This window comes from Cardiocondyla obscurior, linkage group LG10 (genome assembly GCF_019399895.1).
Source record: "Cardiocondyla obscurior isolate alpha-2009 linkage group LG10, Cobs3.1, whole genome shotgun sequence".
NCBI classification, from domain to species: Eukaryota; Metazoa; Arthropoda; class Insecta; order Hymenoptera; family Formicidae; genus Cardiocondyla; species Cardiocondyla obscurior.
Window position 1 is genome coordinate 1,381,048 of NC_091873.1, and position 20,157 is coordinate 1,401,204.

The following is a 20,157-nucleotide window of genomic DNA, read 5'->3' on the forward strand; positions in this document are numbered from 1 at the left end:
GAAATTACGGCATACTTTTATTGAATAAAACTTTTTTTTTTCCCCTCCCAGAGAGTGCAATTTTTATTAATGATATTGTAAATGAGTTTTTATTGACAGAAAGTCGAAAGTGTTCCTTGAGAAAGAGCAGTTTTCCCTGCTGAATTTTCTCGGATAATCGCAATATATTCATTTTTCTCCCGAGGAATATCCACTTTCCATAGGACGTTACGTTGCGACGCTCGGATAAGCGTTCGCGTTTATGAAACGCGCATAAAAGTGCACCGGGCGCGTTTCGCGGGCGATTTTACCGCGCACGTGTGCGGGAAGACGCGGAAAGTCATTTGCGAGTCGCTCTCACGAGTGGAGAAAAACGCGCATGAAAATGTAGCTTGTGAGACGAAAGGAAATAGCGAAAGAACGACGAGGTGGAATAACAGCCGCAGAAATTGTCTTTAACGAAAAGAAGAAGGAGAAATAGGAAGTATTAGCACCGCGAGTCAAGAAGAAAGAGAAAGCAAGAAAAAAAAAAAAAAGAAGAAAAAAGAGAGAAAAGATAACCCTCTTTGTAGGGCTGATTTTTTTTTCCACGTGTCCTTGCAGAAATTTTATCCCGCGAGGAACCTTCGCTCGCGCGAAAGTCAAGTTATTTTAATTCCCGTCGGATTATCTCGACTCTCGTTCGCCGGACTCTCTTATCACGCGACCGTTTTCTAGAGATCATAGAACTAGACGCGGCGGCAGTTGCGTTTAATCCGACATGAAATTTCCACGTAAGTTGCGTCCCGGCGCTCCGAGTGATTTTTAATCTTCTCGTTATCTTTTCTCTTCTCACATTCCTCAGGGCGGGCAAAAAAGCGCGGGCCCCAACGCTAAATCCATTCTTGAATCTTAATCGAGATATAATTGTACAGCTTCGGGTCCGTATTTCCCGGTCGAGAAGCTTCCCAGCTTCTCTTCCGTTACAATCCTCACTTTCGACTCCCTCGTTTCATTCTTTTGGACTTGCGATTCGCGCAAAAATAAATTTAAATCTCTCGAGAGCCCACGGGCGATCGAATCTATTTTACGGATACACAAGGCGCGTATTAATTAATCCGATTATTATTCCAGACTCCCGGAATATTCGATCGCGTTTGTTTTTTGCTTTGACTGAAATTATCAGTTCTAGATTACCGCTCGAGCTACATCTGCCATCTTTCTCAATTTCCCATCTCCTTATGAACAAATTCGTGTCTTTTACAAGATTTTACGTGCGCTGCTTCGTGATTTATTTGAATCGCTAATAAACCCGGAGTATATTTTACGAGTAGTTTTACGTTTATTTGTATTTTATTTTGTGCCATGCAATCGCTTATTAATCCGGAGAAACTGAGACTCGGACGCCGTTATTTATCACGGACAATTTACTCTCGCGCCTTCGAGACGCGAATTATTTTATATGCGCCGCGCGACCCATTCCTTCGCTTTTCTCATCTCGATCCCATGGAGCTGCCGCACCGGTAGTTTCGGCTTCCAGAGAGTCGCGTGCTCGCGATACTCGTCGCGGTTATAGGATTGGTAATTTAGCAACGTAATTTTCTTCTCATCTCCGCTTTCGCGCAAACTCCCGATTATCGGAGTCGCCGAGGAAACGACGAAGAAATCCACATACTTCCGCTAGCGCACGCACGCGCGGCCGGATCGCGTTTCGGCAAACAATACCGGCGCCGTTCTGAATTTCGTTTTAACCCCCGACGACGACGAAAGTTTGGATTAAGTCGGCGGTATAATGCGACGAGCGCGGGCAATTGGACAAGTTTGGATTTGAATTATGACCGCCGTGAGATTGCGAAAACTATCTCGCGCTTCCGCTCTTTCTTTTCCCCACCTCTCCCCGGTGACGACCACCTGGCTGCCCCTGGCTAGAGGCAGCAAGAAATAGCGTTCTAAGGTATTAAAAAAGGAATGTACGCGAGTTTTGAAAAGGAATAAAGATGCCCTGGTTCAGAAAATGTCGAGTAGGGACGCAACTTTTGTTTACTTTTTAAATTTTTTTTTCTTTTTTACCACGTGGCTGCTTGAAAATTATTCCGTGTAATTTTGGAGAATTTTGTTTCGTTAATTAGTTTCATAGAAATTTAATTCAAGTGCTTTTAAATTAAATAAAGACGAGCCGCATTGAGGAATAATAAGTACAAGTCTCGAGCATTGTCGTTTAAAATTGCAAATGTCGAACATAAAGCCGCGAAAAGCCTTTCTCCGATTCCGATACAAGATTCCTCGTCAGAAAAGAAAGAAAAAGCAGGAGGAGAAGAATAAGACTGAATCGCTAAGGAGATGACGGGCAAAGAAGCGAACGGTCAAGCCTTTTTGCGTCGAGCGAAGTCTCTTTATTACGCGGGAGAATCCGCTTTGTTTTCGCCGACGCCTCGAGAGTCGCGAAAAAGAGAATCGCGGCGTAAAAAAGGAAGACGAAGAAGAGTGACGCGGGGGGAAGGAAGGAGAGAAACGAAAAGAAATGCAGGAGGAATGCCACTCGCGCTCTCGCAGTCTCGGCGAAAACTTCGCACATCTTGATGGGAATCGGAAAAACTGAAAAATGAGCGGAAAATGGTGGAAAAAAAACTCCGCGGAAAAGACAACTTACGCTATCATGTCGATATATTCGATAAGATACACGAAAGAATTAGTTTCTCGTCATTTTAGGGAACGCGTTTGTATTTTAATATTTATAGAGATGCCTTATAATAATGCCTCAATATAATATTCAGAACACTCCGATTTACTTCAGATTTATTGCCTCTGCGGTTTTAATTATTTAAAAATTTTTTTATTTTAATTATTATTTTTTCGCCTGTAATACAGTTTTCCCCATAAAAGCGCTGTCAGTGTAGGAAAAATCATGCGACTCACCGGTTGATGCGCAGCAGCAGAGTTGACGATACAGCAGGTGACTGTAACAGAAAATTAAGAAACATTAATTGTAGAGATGCTGGAAATATCCACTGTCTTAAAAAAAATATTACGCGTCTCTAATTGATTCTTTATTTAAATAAATAAAAATAAATTTCTTTGTTAATAAAGCAAAAAGCCAGCGAATTTATTAAAAAAAATTAATATTTACCTAAAAGTTGCTCTGCCGACGCAGGATGCTCGTCCCGAGCCTGCTCCTCCTCTCAGTTTGTGTGTCGAGTCATCCTTCCGCGCACAAGTCACTCGCGAACACCCCGATCGTGATTTTACAATTGCGAAAATAAATCATTGATCATTTTCAAGTGTTTCTGTCTGGCACTCGCGTTTAGATAAATATCGTATGGCAAAAAAATACGTCCGAATACTTGACGGAACTCCCGAACCGACCGACGAACCGGCCGCGGTTCGTATAATTATTTATATCGGCGTGCGGTACAATTTCTCCTTCGAATTTTTATCAGAGCAAAACTCTTGTTTCGCTTAGATAAAAATCCAAAGTGCTGAGCTGAAATAATATCAAGTTAAATTACATTAAATTACATTAAATTACATAAAATTATAATTAGTTACACATTTTACGCGCAAACAAGAAGAGGCTTTTTCAATTTAGATGATTTAATTTTGTATTTTATGACCTATTACCCGTGTATGTTTTATTTTATGTCATTAATTTATTAGATATTCAATTTTTTTTTATTTCCAATATGTATTTCCCACCCGAAATGCTTATATTAAAAAAGAAATAAGAGCATGCGACTGACTTGAACCGATGCGCAGCAGCGGAGTGGACGTATCTGTAACAAAAAAATATAAAACATTAATTGTAGAGATGCTACAAACATTCAATCTTAAAAAAAAATGTTAACGCGGTTTTAATTAGTATTTCAAATAAATCTTTAAAAATGAAGTATTCCGTTACGACAAGCTATTAGTTTTATGTTAAGAAAACGTGATTCTTACCCTGGGGTTGCTCCGCTGATACAGGATGCCTCTCCAAGGCCTCCTCCTCCTCTCAGAATGTCAGGTCTCCAGAGCGGCTAGCTTCCTCACCGAGTATCTGGCCTTCGTTCTCGCATTGGTCACCTGCAACACGCCCGGATAATTAATTAAAATTACGCGAGACTGTTCGACACTTCTGAAATAGAAAGGTCTCAGAGAGATGAGCGTATAAGGATATAACTTACTCTAAGAAAAGGAGACGTAGCCACAAGTGCTCTCCGCACACGGATAATAGGGAGAAGAAGGTAATTTTCGTGACGGGAGTTTTCGCGTTGAACGCAAATGCGTATCACTTTCGGCACGGACAACGTGGTTCCGGCGTACATACGTGCGTCTCACTCGACCGCTGGAGAAGGACAGAGTGAGAGTGGGAGTAGTGGGGGAACGTAGCCGTGCGCGGCACGTACGCCAGTACTCTCCCCTTACTCCTCACCCCCGGCTACCTAACACTCTCTCTTTCTCTTACCTCTACACAATTCAATGCGTTATAGAAAATTTTATACGACGAATATTATGCCGAATATTATGTCAAACATTATATCGAGTATTTTTAAGTCACGGATAAGTTTCGATACTTGTCAATTAGTTTAATCATGCGTTATTTCGGCTGCTGCTTTTCCGCAATTTTTGTTCGGTCAATTTCAATAATAACCGCGGCTTCGTTACGCAAGCATCTCGGCTTTATCACGACCGCCCGGTATCGTGGCAATAACGCGATAACGATACGCAAACAAATGTATCCTTTGATCTGTTCTCCAGACGGAGAAGCGCGAGCCGGAGGATTCCCTGCACTCTTTTGCGCCTTGCTTCGCGCTTTGCCATACACGGCGAAAGGGAGTCGGGCTGACATGCCAGCACGAACCGCGCTTTTGTTCTCGCTCAGCATACTATACCGGGTCGCGATTTATTTTCCTTGTCGTGGTGCTTTTTCCGTATTGCGAGCACACCGCGTATCGTGATCACCGACGAAGAGGTTCTTTGGCATCCGTATCCTCCCTTCCCTCAGCTGATTTGCGTCTTTTGATACCGGTGAACAGCGTAAGGCTACAAGGCGTACCTTTCGTTGATCGCGTTCGCCGAGAATTCTGGCGCGGAGAGAACGACGCTCTTCTGGGACTGTAACGGGATGTAGGTAACGTACAATTTCGCAGTCGCGCTTAAAGTATTCAACCCGATCGTGATTTCCTGTCGATAGACGCGACCGAAAGATTTTACGCTGTTAAAGGATAAAAGCGTACGCTCAGATGTGCAGAGAAAGGTACTTAAGGGCGAAACATTAGACCTCGTTTTTTACTCGACTGCACGATAAAGAGCACCCTGCGTAACAAGATTTAAGTCGGAGGTTTAGAATCCACGCCACTCCGCCCGTGTCACCGTTCCCCGAATAAACGCATTTCAGTCTGTCATCTGATTATAATTAGACTTCGGAGAGCTGTGGGAGAAATCGTGCAATAGAAACCAAACTCGGGGGCACCCCTCGTACGGCGGGCTGTTTACACAGTGGGTTTCCACGGAACGAGCGCGGGAAAACTTTCACGGCCTTACTGCAAGCTCTTCCGTCCGTGTCTCGTTCTTGTCATCCTCGTTTGTCGAAAGGTTAGCCGCGTAAAACCGTGACCCGGTCTCTCTCCCCGCAACTCGCCACAATGGCGGCAAACGAACCCGGGACAAAGTCAACCTTTCTCCTCTCCTTTTTTACGGTGCTCTAGCGATCAGCGCGAGCATAAGCAACATTGTCAATCTAATGGACTTGGAGAACAGATTGAATACGTTTTGCGGTTTTTTTTTTATTTTTTCCACGTCGTTTTTGTGACTTCCATTTCGTAACAAATATTAAATATACATTAATTAATTAAACTGTTTGAGATTATTATTTAATACTCCGATAAAATATGTAATAACAGAAAGAATGTAATTTAAAAAATATACTATATAATTTTAATATTATTTAATTTTGTTTCTATAACATTAAACATGCATAAATATTTAATAACGGATTTCATTAGAGATAACCATCTCGAATTTTTTTACATTTTGGAAACTGAAGTTTTGAGGAACAAAAGACGTCATCGTTCTTTAGATTCTGTCATTTCTCGCAAATGACGTTTATCCGGACACGTACGCTGGTTTATGATCTATGTTGTTTTCTGAGAAAAGTCGAACTCGAGCTAATTGCGAACTAACAAAAGTAACAAAGCGGCATGGACCATCATCTTCATTTTCGCGGCGCACGTCTCGAAATGGTGATCGAAATCGGCTGCCGAGTTTTACGGCGAGTTTGTTTCACTTGTTCGAAATGACGGGGGCTGAAGCTTCTGCCGTAAAATATTATCGTGCGAGCTGGCGAAATTAATTCTATGACGAATTAAATTATACTCGGTCAGTTAAACATCCCGGCTATGTTTCATTGCCGCTGTAACGCAAGTTAATTGCGCTCGATTATTCATACGTATGAATGAATCCCGTTTACTCTTCGCTGTGCTATCATTACGAGCATTAAGAACGTATTTGGTTATTAAAGTAACTTGTATCAGAATTAACGTCATATAATTATTCCACCTCGCGATTCGTTTTAACGTGGTATTACAAGATTACCGTATTACGAGGCGTATATTATTTCCTCGTTGCCTCCTTCCTCGTTAAAATGTTTTACGACGCGGTGTTCTTCTTGTCTCCTTACTCTCGATTTTTACGACACGATCGTCCCCATGTGCTTGCATGTAAGGGAATTATCAAACGTCGCGACGATAATATCGTGGTTTTTCTTACTGAACCGGGCTCTTTATAGCGCAGGAACATTATTCTCACTACCAGTCATGGATGTTTACGGGGCTTTACGATATCTCTCACGCGAAAGGGGTTGACGGGGGCGGTCGGGCTCAATGTTTACGCGCATCCGGAATAATCAAGGGTGAGGACTGTAACGAGGATGTCGGAAAACCGCAAACGTCATCCCCAACGCTTCTCGAAGTTGCCTTTAGGGAGAAAGGGTCAGGAAAGCCCTGTTAAATGTCACTCGGGGAAAACAGGTCGCGTGGAAAAATGCGCGATTTAAAATCTAAGTAATAGTAGTATTCGTTACAAGCCCGACGAGCTAAAACCAGTTAGTCAATCTCTTATTTTATTTTATTTATTTCTTTTTTTTACCGCAAATCTTTTATTTAGCAATTCCTGAAGTCGTTTTCTCCCACGAAAATAGAACAATCTTTTTGAAAGCCCTCGAAAGAACTCGAGATAAATATTCCGTCGTAGTCTGCAAATTAAATCACCGCCAAGAATTCGATAAATTGAGAACTTTACGATTATGAGACAAAGAAGCAGAAAGGGCGTCTTTATAAATTCTCGTCCTCGGGGTTTAACGAGCGAAAAATTGCCGATTCCGCGGGATACTTTTGGCAATTACCCTGTTTATCGGGCGGAAGGATAAACATCGAGTTTAGCCGAAAGCAACGGCGGCTAGAATTTCGAATTACTGTCGGGAAAACGAGGTTTGGTGTCTGACAATGCCTGGGCAGTAAGGACAAATCACTTCAAACTTTCGGATGAAGATCGAGCGATCGTCGTCGATCCTCCGCGAATTATATAAAACTCCCAGCGAGGCGGCTTCCAGGGACATTATCGGAAAGCCATTAATTAGCATTCAAGGTTCATTGCGTGCAAGGCCGTTTCACCAGGGGGATATAGACGGAGGCGAAGGTCGCCAGGAGGAGCCACCCCTTCGTCGTGGGAGATACTCTTCCGCCCCTACGGAGCACTTAATTAACCGCGCCTTAATTAATGACGCATCGCCCGTCCTAATCCCATCCTCACGCATATTTTCAAAAGTGCACTCGCGCAAGAACTTCCATAATTAACGTTCAAGATCGCGAGAAAGAGAGATCGCGGCAAAAAGCAACTTAATAATACATGCATAATATGATTACAGTATTGACATTAAGCGACAGCTCGCGGCATTCTTTCGCGAGCCGTTCTTATCGGACTCTTAATTAGCATTTGTGGCGGATTTATTTAGCGGAACTTGTCTATATAAATACGAATAATATTCGTGTTTTCTCAAACGACGCGAGTCTTTGATCCCGTTTAAAGTTCCACGTTCGGTTTTGCTCGCAAGACGTTATTAACGCTCCGTGACGTTACACGGCGTTTAACGATGTCATTAACTCTTAATGAACACTTCCGCAAACTTTAACGACGTTGCGCTCTATCATTGTTAATCCTGCGAGAATCTGAATGCGAATTGCGACCTATTAGTCGCTTCGAAACTGTCACACGTTGGCGAATTGTAAAATAATTGTAAGATAAATAAAATAGGATTTGAAATGTAAAGATCGTGTTTGCCGAGAGAAGAAAAAGAAATGTAACGAAATCTGAGAGAGCCACGTCATCGGGGAGCAACGGGACTTCAAAGAAAAGGGTTAAGTTTCCCCCGCGTTCTCTCTAGAGGAAGGCACGTGGCATGTTCTCGCAAGGAGAAAAGCGTCCATATCCTCGCGCGTCACGCCGGGGGACATTGACGGGGTTCGATATTCAGTGACGGGGCTCGTATCCCGCGGCATGACGCGCAGGAGATACATCCCTTGATTGGCTGCTGTCAAGGGCTGCCTCCACGGAGGCGTGAAACAATATCACGAGAACAGCGAGGACAAAGAGAAGCGAACGGACGCATTTGTCTTAATTTTCCAGCCGGCAGCACGTGGATCCTTGGTTTCCTTCTTTTTTTTTTTTTTTTCTTTATTTTCTCCCGCCCTATTGACGTAATACCTAATTCTCCGAGGGGTTTGCGGTGAACGAAGCGGCATTGGGCCCGGTCGAAAACGAGAATTGTCGATTCTCCGAAGGGTCATGTGAATTTCGTTATTGGCATTCCGTCAGTTTGCAGTAAAAAAAAATATATATATATATATTTGAAAAGAATATACTTGAGTCCAAATCAAGAACTTATAATCGATGCTTCTTTTTTTATTTTTTGACACCGCGTGTTTAAAATAAGTACAATTTTATAGTCTCCTTCTCCGAAACAAAAATTGCATTCTTGTGCAATATTAAACAAACGGGTAATTAAAAATCAAACTGCATTAAAATAAAAATTAAATTCTCGACCGACTCGAAACAAGAGTTTTACAAAAATAGAAGCGAGACACGTGCAGTATACAAACACATATTTCTTCTTTTTTTTTTACGGCACATGCGGTCCAACAATTGGGAAGCAGAACATTACGACAGTTTTTCGTGCAGATATATCTCTCGAGAGAAGATAAACTCTCGACGCAAACTCTCGGATAACAACTGGAGTCGCGCGAGTACGAGGAGTCGAGGAAAACGAGCGATGAAGAGAAATAGAGAAAGAGAGAGAGAGAGAAAGCGAGGGGGACAGAGAAAGAGGGATTCGCAGAATACTCTGGCTAGCATATCCACGTGATAGTCACTCATAGTCTCCGACTGAGCGTGCCCGATCCTACTGCTTGAACTTCCACGCCGTTCGCCTACACAAACCACCGATATAACTATGAGAACGACGGCTCGAGAACGCTAAATTATTCAGGAACGACGCGATTCCCGCGCTTGTAGACGACCTTCCGTGCTCACGAGATTACCCAGAGCTTTCACGGCCGACATAGACAGCCTCCTAAGAGCTTTCGACGACTCCCCGTTGTGCGAACGAGCGGATGATAACGATAATCGCGTATTGATAACGATGACGAATACAGCTTCTTAATCACTGAGCGAAGAATATAATTAAACTAGCGAAGCGGCCACGTCTTTCTTAAAAAAGTTCGGTATACCGTATCTGCAAATAGCGCGCCGACTCTGTAACGAAAGTACACGCCAGATTCCCGGGTGCATTGCATAGTCGTTTCTTTCGATTGTGGGAGGCGTGCATTCTCCCGCTTTTCGTATTGGCGGAAGTATCGTAAAGCTCCGTCGTGTCTAAGCAAATTTTACGGCGGGATTTCGCGTTATAGCGCGAGGCTGAACGAAGCGACGATCGTATGGAGTAAGTTGAGGAAATGGTGAAATTCCTGTATTCGATCGACGTTTCGTTTCACTTTGGAAGCGATTGATAGATATACGTTTTATTTAACTACCGAAACGCGATTAAAACAGTAACGAATACGAATTGATAATTGTACACATATTAATATATTTCTAATATTAAAAAAAATTCACGGTAACGTCATTTTAAGTATTTAATAAATAATAAAAAATATCTACCTCGTTATTTTTATTAGACGATACGTGATATTTTTGGCAGTTGTAAAAATTTGATCGCTAAGTAAATTTTTGCTAAACATAATGTTATGTTTTTCGCACTACGTTAAACGGCAATTCCTTGCGTTTCAATATTTTTATAATAAAAAAAAATTGTTAACGAGAAGAAGAAAGACGGAACGACATGATGAACAAAGTAACGCGTACGCTCGATAAATCTTTTATTAAGATTGTCCAATTTATCGTCTGGGTTTTTCCGTCTTGCAATTTATTGCAGGAATTTATCGCCGAGATTCGAGTTGTCCCCAAAAATCGCCGCGATTTTCAGGGAGAGGTCAATTCAGAGGACTTGTCGCCGTAAGCCTCTTAATTTCACCCGGAAACAATCGAAAACCACCGACCGCCATCAGAACGTCGAACTCAATCATTTTCCTCGCTCCATCTCCGACGCAATAAAACTACGAGGGATTGAGTTGCTCGCGAGAGAAGGACGGACTTGCAACAATCGTACGTTTAATCCCCGGGGACGTTTGATTTTTGCATCGCGCCGGCGGTCTTAAATTATCGACCGACGTAACAAAACCCAATAAAATAAAACATATTTATTTGGCTCTCGTGCGCGATTGAAAATCGATGTGCTTCGTTGTGTTAGATCTTTCATTTTCTGCGCGTACGGTTGCTATCAGCCGCGATAATTGAATCGTGCCGATGTCTATGTTCGTAGAGAGAGAGAGAGAGAGAGAGAGAGAGAGACAGAGAGAGAGAAATAAAAAAAATTCTTCTCAATTAAAGTCTAATGATGCGGTGAGAGATCGGCATTTTGGGCAGCGTCGAAATATATTGGCCGCTCGAATGCGTTCCCGGAGAACAAACGCGCGCCGATAGAACTCTCGCGGCGTATGCATTACAAATTTGATCGCCAAAAGTGGGCCATTATTGGCACTGCAACCGCGGGTTTCAATATTGTGCCGCCGCGATTAAATGTTTAACATAAAACGGTAAATAAAATATTGAATGTCGTGCCGTCTGATCGAATGAAAATATTCCGTCGCCCACGTTACCTCTTAGAAATATATTTCGGCGTTTCAAATTGCGCACATCGTTAATAAATAACCGCGAAACAAAGCTCTAGGGGAGTGTAATCCTCCGGCGGATTGTCGAGCTAATCAAAAATTAATTTACATCCATTACGCGGCCTCGATTATTGCGTCAGATGATTTTCGAATGACAGTTACCGTCAAATGTGAGTCGGCGATTATTTCATTTACGGTTACGCTAAAATAATCATTATAAAATTAAGTTTAACACGTGATCATCGCGAAAAGCCATATATATCCTCCCTCCGTATTCTGACGAATAAGGATTAATTTAAAAGGTTCGTTTTACTCGTTATGTTTACACGTATACGTGGATGAGCGCGGTTAATAATTAACTGGAGCCTTCCAACCCCCGTCATTTCTCGAAATCAATCGCGCACCGCAATACTTTCCCTCTGAACGCGTCGCACCGCAGGGGTGATTCGCACCCCCGCGGGACGACAATCGGGCGCGACGGGAATGGTGTGGGGTTGCAGCATGCCGCGCGGGTGTATTTAATGACATAAAGAGCAGCGTTCCGCGCACGCTTTAATATCCGTCGCCGTTCCGTTCGGGAGAAACACAATCGCCCCTCGTGTTACTGCAGCCCGCCTAAAATCCGTCCGCGATAGCGGAAGTTGCACGGCGGTGCTTTCGTCAACCCTTGCCGGTCGCGTGGCGGCTACGGCCCCCTTCGGGTGGCGAATTGTTTTTGATATTCGAAACGGAACGAATCCCAGCGCGTCGCGCTTCGCCAAGCGAGCAGCGCAAAACGAGCTCGAGCGATTCACCCCTTCCCCCGTTTTCCCCTTTCTGCTCGGTCTTTCGCGAAGTTACGCGAGGTAGATGTATCAACCATGGGACAGCGACTGGCGAGGCTTTCAACAAATTATTAGATAGGCGATGGAAGAGAGAGAGAAGAAGAGCACAAAGGTGGAAAGGCAGATTCGAAATAAAATTGAAAAATAATTAATCGAGGAAAAATGCCCTTTTAAATATTTAATAATTTAAATTGACCAATTATAAATCAGTGATATAAATATTAAAAAAAAAAAAACTCCTCGAATTATTTTAAATTTAATATCAATCTTGATTTGCTAGAATCACAAATTAATTGGTCTTGTTTTTAAGAGTATATTCATATTTCATTTTGTAGTCATTTTTCTAGCGCGAATAAATTTGTATATACAGGGTGTCCCAGTTGATGTAAAAAAGTTCTTAGTTGTAGGTTGGGCTTCCGAAAATAAGTAGAAAAGTCCTATACGGTTTTGTAAGTTAGGCGTTAATAACCGAGAAAATAACATTTAAAGATTTGACGCCCCCCGTGCGAGTAAGAACGCGCCGCTGAAAGCTACCGAGATGTTAGTGGACCTAGAGGTGTGGCTTATCTTACTCTATTCACAAAGAAATGAGTAATCTATGAATCTCTGTAAATAGAGTGGTGGTGTGGCCCATCCCACTCTATTTACAAAGATTCATAGGTTACTCATTTCTTTGTGAATACAGTAAGATAAGCCACACCTCTAGGTCCACTAACGTCTCGGTAGCTTCAAACGGCGCGTTTTTGCTCGCACGCGGGGCGTCAAATCTTTAAATGTTATTTTCTCGGTTATTAACGCCTAACTTACAAAACCGTATAGGACTTTTCTACTTATTTTCGGAAGCCCAACCTACAACTAAGAACTTTTTTACATCAACTGGGACACCCTGTATATATATATATATATATATTTTTTTTTTTTTTTTTTTTTTGCCTTGGACATGTATAGTCGTACTTGACCCAGTTTTTCAGCGTGCAGATAAATTGAATGATTACGGGGAACGAAGGCGTGATTCCGTCGCGGAACAAAGCTGACGAGGCAGGAAATTAAAAAAAAATTTGCACGGAGAAAGTGTGCCATCGAGAGGTAACGCGCGACACGAAATACGGTGCGAAAGATTGAATCTCGCGTCGGTCGGCGAAGCAACGTTCGCGCCATAGGTATAAGTGCAAAATGAAATTCGCGTTTTAAAAAATTTGCTATACCACGGTGGGGAACCACGGAATTAGGTGACTGTAATATTTTTCAATTTGCTGTCGTGCAATATTTACGGGCGTACAAATGAATCGCTCTCCCGTAAATCAATTTGTGCCCCCCCGACGAAAAATGCCGCGAGCGTCGGTATTATCACATTAAATGATATCGTTATGTCGACATTGACGTCGGTCTTATCATTAATTATATCTCGCCACCATTCAATCCCGACGAGAATCGAGCCCGATAATTGCACTGTTTCGTTGGCTTAATGAGGCTGTGCGATTTTTATCTAGTCGCATTGTCGGCCTCGATAGACACGATCGACACGTCCGGCATTCAACGTCCGTTCGGGTTACTGTAATTTTTAATCTCGGGAAATAAAAATATACGCGCTATTTCGTATAGAGAGGAGGCGTGGATCATGCCGGAGGTCTTCGGCGAAATTACTCTGGCTTTTATGAGGCCGGATATCATTACAATCACGACGAATGATGTTTTACAGTTCATCAGTAATTACGAATACAAACCGGGATGATTTGCATGATGTCGAACTTAATGTAAATCAATCGCAGCAGGTTCAAATTAAATTGCGCGTGTAGGTGGTCGAATAATATTTCTTCCTTAATTATTATACGATGTATAAGAAAATTATATTGTGCTATATAATTATTTTAAAAATATTTTTTGTTTTTTAAATAATATTGGTATTATATTTGCAAAATATATACGAAATATAATTTGCATTGAACAAATTTAGTTTTTGGTTAAAACGCATAAAATAGTTTTAGAAATTTACGTAGGTCTCACGGAATGTACGTGGTTTTTTGCTTCGAAATTTTTTTTTTCGAAAAACGGCAACATGAAAGAAGTTCCTCGTTAAATGAAAGGGGGATGATTCACAGATGCTACCCTTTCCTTCAGTGATACCTGAGCGGCTGTCAAAGGCGTCATTAGGTAGGAAAGGGCGCTACGATATTCTCCCCTTAAAATCTGTAGGACGGCGGATATTACGTGCGATCGAGGGGAGACGGAATTTTCGGCGAAAATTGCACTAAAGATTCGTTTCATCTCGAATGGACATCCTTAAATTCTTAAAAAATCTCTAGGGAACCCAGAAACAGGCAGGATTGCACTGTTAGATATTCGGGAAGCCTCCTTTAGTTAGTGACTCTTAAGAGCGAGAATAATATTCACTATATAGTTTTTCAAGCAGTATAAAAAAAAATTACGTCTGATACGCTCAGCTCATCGCTTTGTTAGAATTTATTCTCGTAAACGTTTTAATTAATTTATTTTTTTTTTTTAATAACGATTGACAACTTTATAAAATTATACACAACTTTTCGTTTTCGATTCTAATTTCCTAATCGCAATTTTTGGGAACGACATGTTGAGACAGCTGGTAGATCGGTTTTTCTACCTCGAGAAACTGAAAGTCCCGAGTTGGGTCGAGACTTTCAGTCCGAAGGTATTGCAAAGGTAATCCCATCAATATTCATATCTTTGGGGTATTATCTATAGACATGCGATTTGCCATTTCGTTTCGCACACGGCTGTACTGCTGGCAAACGAATCGACCGACTAATATGCATATATCCTCATTCGCCCACGCGCGCGCGTATCACGTCGTATTAATTACGCACGTTATTCGCGCCCGACACCTCGGATCACGGATAAGGAACTTCTCATCGAATCTTCGAAGGCAGGGCGTGTGGGCGTCGGTGGGCGTCCCTCGATAATAAATGTAATCTAAGGATGGAAAAGGGGTGCGCGGCGGGGAAGATCCTCTCTTCGTCTTTTTTTTTTTTCTTTCTTTTTTTTTTCTTTTTTTCTTTTCTCTCTCCTTCGACAAGAATCCTCGTCCGGATTCCTTCCGCACGAATCCTCTTTGGCATCCTCGCGACATCCGAGAAGCCGCCAAAGGGATCATTAGGGACGACGGAGGAGGACGTGATCCACACTCTCTAGTGCACCGTACTTCGTCCTAAACCCTGCGGCCGGAATTAAGGTGCCACTCCCGAGGCCCGGGGCATAAAATTCGAGATCGGCTTTCTAAGGGCATTCCTTGCGTAAAGTCTTTGAAATTGTCATCGTTCAATTATCTTCCCTTGAAACGTTACGTTCAAAAATAATTTAAGAGGAGTGATAAGTTTTTTTTTTTAATTTTTAACGATTTTTTTTTTAATTGACGACATGTTTCTTATCAAACTTGAGAAAAAAAAAAAAAATTAATTTTTTTTCAAGATTTTATCTTAAAACTCTACACTTCAATGATATAACACCTTCTTGGATTTTTTTTATCTTAATTCTGATTGGATTTTATTTTAAATTTATTTACAAATCCTGTCGAAAAGGAGACTTTTATTTTTGACAAATGCAGAAAGTGCACCAGTTTGTAAGGCTTTAAGATACTAGAGTAACCTATGAACCCGAGGGAAACACCTTTCACCTCCATCCGGAAGAGGACGAAACCGTCCCGATATCATCTCACTTCTTCCTGCTTTTTTTCTCTTACTTTCCCGCCTCCGGATTTTCATTCTACGACTGATCCCGACGATAAAACGCGCGCCGAAATCGGCACGTTCGGCCAGAAATTGGAAGAATCCTCCATTCTGTCGGGCTTCGACACGATGTAGGATTTACCGTCCGAAGGGAATAAGGATCGCCGGGAGTCCTTCTCGTTTCGATTCGCTCTGTATGGTGACTCGTTACACATCCGTCGTTCTACGCAAGGAGGAATTTTTTCCAAAAATTTTGTCTTTCGAAATAACGATGCTTCAAGTACAAATTAAAAATCTTTTAAACTTTAATATTTATTTCAGCTTTTACTTGCTTTAGCCTAAAAGAAATTAAATTGAACTGTAATCATAGCGCGTTTGCTAGCTCACTTGAAATTCGATTTAATATTCTTATCACGGTGATGATTTTATGCTAATTTTTAATCCAAACCGCGGCGGCAATGGGAGGCCGATTTTAGATGGAATTCCGCCAGCCTCGTCGATCTTAACCGGGGAAAGTTGCCGATGATTCATGTTAAGCACCGAGCTAACTCGAGTTATCCACTTACGCATGAATTAGACGGGGCCCACCGGGACGCGTTAAGGGGAAACCGCGTCGAGTAACCGCACACCTTCCTAACAGGAGGGGAAAGTTCCTTCGTCTCCTCATCATCGTCGTCGGTCGAAGAGAGATCTCGTTTCCCGGGAACTTTCGGGACTAATCGTTATCTCGTGCCATCCGGTTGTCTGCTATCACTTTTCGCCCCCTCCCCCTACTCTTGCTTCCCCCTCACGTCCCATTTCATAGAAATGACTAATTCGCTGTACGTGCACTCGACCCGAACGCGTCTCCCTGCCAATTTCGTCACAGACCTCGTCACGTTCCTCGAGCCCTTTTCCTTCTTTTATTTCTCCTTAGGGCGCCCGAAGGTCGAAGACCTCCCCCTGCGGCGAAAACGCGCTCTCGGGCACGGTAACTCGGCCTAAGTAACGGTTCAATAGAGTTTGCTCGTTTACGAAGACAGATATGTGCCAAAAGTGTTACGAATCACTTAAGCCCGAATACATCTGTCCGATACGCGTGTTACTTTAATGAGTACAAATATTAGTGTCATTAATAAAAAATATCTGTTTAATAAAGAGCGTGACCCTTCGTTGCATCTTTAACCCACTAACTTCGAAGAAAGGTAGGGGCTTTTGTGCGGGAATCATTTGTCTAGTTTCTACACCTTTTGCTTTCTGAGAGAAATAATTCATGTATGAAAACGTCAAGATTCTTCTCCGGAAAGATATCGAAGTACTACTACCACTTCATCGTAAAGAAGGTGCTCGAGGCGACGTCGAGTTCAACCGCGTCGTTTCCTCGCTTCTAGGGAGCTATCCTTGCGATCCGATCGATTCGCTCGGGCGGAGGCCGACCGGTTGCAAGCAACCGAGGCGATACGATTGATCGAGTTACGGGGGCGACTCGGGGATCCGCGATCTCGTTTGTTGAAATCCGGAGACGGGGAACGCGGGTTCGCTTTTACGCAGAAAAATCTGTGTCATTCGTTTAACGGAGCCGCGGCACCGGCATCCGGCTTTTCCACCGGATTGCAACGTGCGATTCGATTCGCTCCGCGGGCGAATTAATTTTATCCTTCGCTTATCAAGTTGCACGCGCGCTTTAAGACGGTTCGCTCCGGAAGAGTGCTCCCCGCAAAGCTCGGCTTCTCGGGAACGTCGGAACAGTCGTTGATGGGAGAGTAGCCGCCTTCGTTATCTCCCTCTAATCGAGAAAGGTAGACAGTGATTACCCAGAGATGTCGAGAGTTTTAATTCTTTAAATTCGAGCACGTTGATTCGATTTGTTTTGCTTGAAAAACTAACGTGACCGACGTCGATAATAACAATTGTAACAATAAAAATGCACCACGAATACTTTAATTGTTAAATTTCAGAAAGTAGTTTTTATTTATTTATTTATTTTATTAGAAGAGAGTAATTACTTTAATCGTAATTTAGATCGTTCTCTACTTGTCTATACGACCGCCGAAACTAATTCACTAATTTTAATAGAAGGATTTTGGTACAGCAAGGAAACAGGTATTCTGCGTTGATATCGGTCGTCACAGATTTCTTGCTCCGCACCGCCGGATTTCGATAGTACGCATCGCATCATACATCAGGGAATACGAATCCGTTTCCGATCGCATTGCAAAGGAACGTCACGGCCAGCCAGCATCCGTTTTATTGGCTGCCATTGGTCTCGATCGAGCGTGTTCCGGTGCATTGGTCTCTCTACCTTTCTCTCTCCCTCTTCCCCCTTTTCTCTCTCTCTCTCTCTCTCTCTCTCTCTTAACAAAATTCGGCCGTACAGACGGCACCGTTATGCTTGGCTACCGTCGTTGATACGTCCGGCATGGAAATTATCGCGACTATGGCGAACCAACATGTGCTTAACAGAGCTTAACCAAGCTTACGATCGACCTCTCAAAGGCCCCGATACCGCGAAAACATATCGTTTCTGCAGAAATTCTAAATCCGCATTCGGCGCACATTAGCGATATAATGCATTTTGACACCGCCTGCTGATTCGAATTTTTAATTCTTTTTCATATTTTTACCATTTTATTTTTAGCCGAGCAGAATTAAAATTAATTAAAATTAAAAAGAAATGAAGTTAATTAAAACTTATAAATTGCTGATAGATACTTGGTAAGTTTTATGATACATCAATGAGAATTTCCAAAATTTAAAAATAAATTTTAAGCAATTAAATAAATTATTAAATATTTATATGGAGATAAGAAATAATTATAAACGTAGTTGTTAAATAAAAAATAATAAAATCGAATGAAAGAGGTATGTGCAATTACCGGATTTATAAAATGTAATTCAACGATGCGTTCCATTGTTAAGATACGCGTAGACCGATCGTGATCCCGATTGGACCGTTGATTGCGCGGACGGCAAGGTCCCGTAACGAATCGTTGTACACACTATGGACACATGAATTCTCTCTATCCCTCCGGTGTTGGGATAACGCATGCAAATCCCTGAACAAATGCGTAATTAACGTGTCCTAAACTGTCGTGGACTAATTACGATAGAGCGAGTATCAGACGGGGAGCAAAAAGAGAAAAGTCACAGCAATGTAACACAAAATACATAGATTTATATTTCTGATAATATCATCAGATTAATCTAAACTTTTAAAAATTTCTCCTCGAAGAAAAATGCATTAACTGATATTCGAAGTAATCAATCGCCTTCGGGGACGAACTTGAACGAAAACTCGTTAGTCTTGTATAGAGTATGTGATATATGTGGCGATGGTATCGAAAACGGTTATAGAAGAGATGAAAAAGCTGACTGAGAAACGTCGAAGTATAAAAAGAGAGAGAGAGAGAGAGAGAGAGAGAGAGTTAAATCAACGAGATGATTTTCGATTCAACCCTACATTCCGCCGCCCTTTTCCCTCGTGGGTTCCTATCTGTCTCGCAGTCTCATCTCCTACTATTGTTGCCCCCCGTGGTTTATGCTAATGCCGGTGCCACTGAATTTAACGTCTCGCGTGTACGCTCGTTTGCGTATCGTGCGTCAAACGCGGATACGCCCCCGTGCGTATGGACTCCGTGGGGGTCGCTTGCAATTCAATCGCGGGGGTGAATATCTAAATCAATAATACGCCGCGGGCATTATAATTGCAGTGGGACAATTGTTAAATATTATTGTTGTATCAGTATCATTGTTAAACTGCGTAATTGCTATAACCGTTCCCTTATTCTGACCGCTTAATTACATTGCGTTATTAAAAAGACCACGAAAGTAAATAATTAAAAATTTTGCCCCTCTCCTTTTTTGCTTTTTTTCTACTTTTTTTTACTCGTAATCCTTCTTTTACTCCCTCTTATATGTCTGTTAGAAAAATTTGTGAAATTTTGTAAAACAGAATAATTAATATTTTTACATACAATATGCTATTTTATTTTCTAGATTATTTATATTATATCTAATTTTTTTTTTTTTTTTATTAACTAACGTCACTAGCAGTGAAATCAAAATACGATCTATAGAAAGTACGACGTCTCTCTCTCTCTTTTTCTCTTTCTCTCTCTCTGCGCTCTCCGAAGTATTCAATTCATAACGCGTACACGCGCGCGTGTGCATATACGGAAACGTATAGGTTCAGTAATATAATATGTATACATGTTTCCCTGCACTCAGGTCGCGAGATCGCATTACGCGATATCGATTGCATCCAGTCTGGACCGAAGGGAGCTTCCTTTTTCTGCCTATTCCATTCATTCAACCCTACCGCTCCCTTCCCGTTCTCTCTCTTTCTTCTCCGCGTCGCCTTTCATTCTCGTACCAAGCTTTGTTAACGACCGCATGCTAATTAATCGAAACGTCGCCTGATCAAGATGCCGAGCGATTCGC

At 42.1% G+C, this 20,157-nt stretch overlaps 1 protein-coding gene and 1 long non-coding RNA gene across 7 annotated transcripts in view; one reads left to right on the top strand and one right to left on the bottom strand.

Annotated features, from left to right (window-relative positions):
* Pxb (pxb) overlaps positions 1 to 20,157 on the top strand; it is a 244,252-nt gene that overhangs the window by 173,843 nt on the left and 50,252 nt on the right. The gene's annotated exons all lie outside the window — the stretch shown is intronic.
* Positions 1,316 to 20,157, bottom strand: part of LOC139106061 (uncharacterized) — a 61,163-nt gene continuing 42,321 nt past the window's right edge. For 2 of the 3 annotated variants that reach the window (XR_011546288.1, XR_011546287.1), the window contains one exon: positions 1,316 to 4,017. This is a non-coding gene — a long non-coding RNA (uncharacterized lncRNA). The remainder of the gene's footprint in view (positions 4,018 to 20,157) is intronic. The other variant, XR_011546289.1, reaches the window with a different exon arrangement.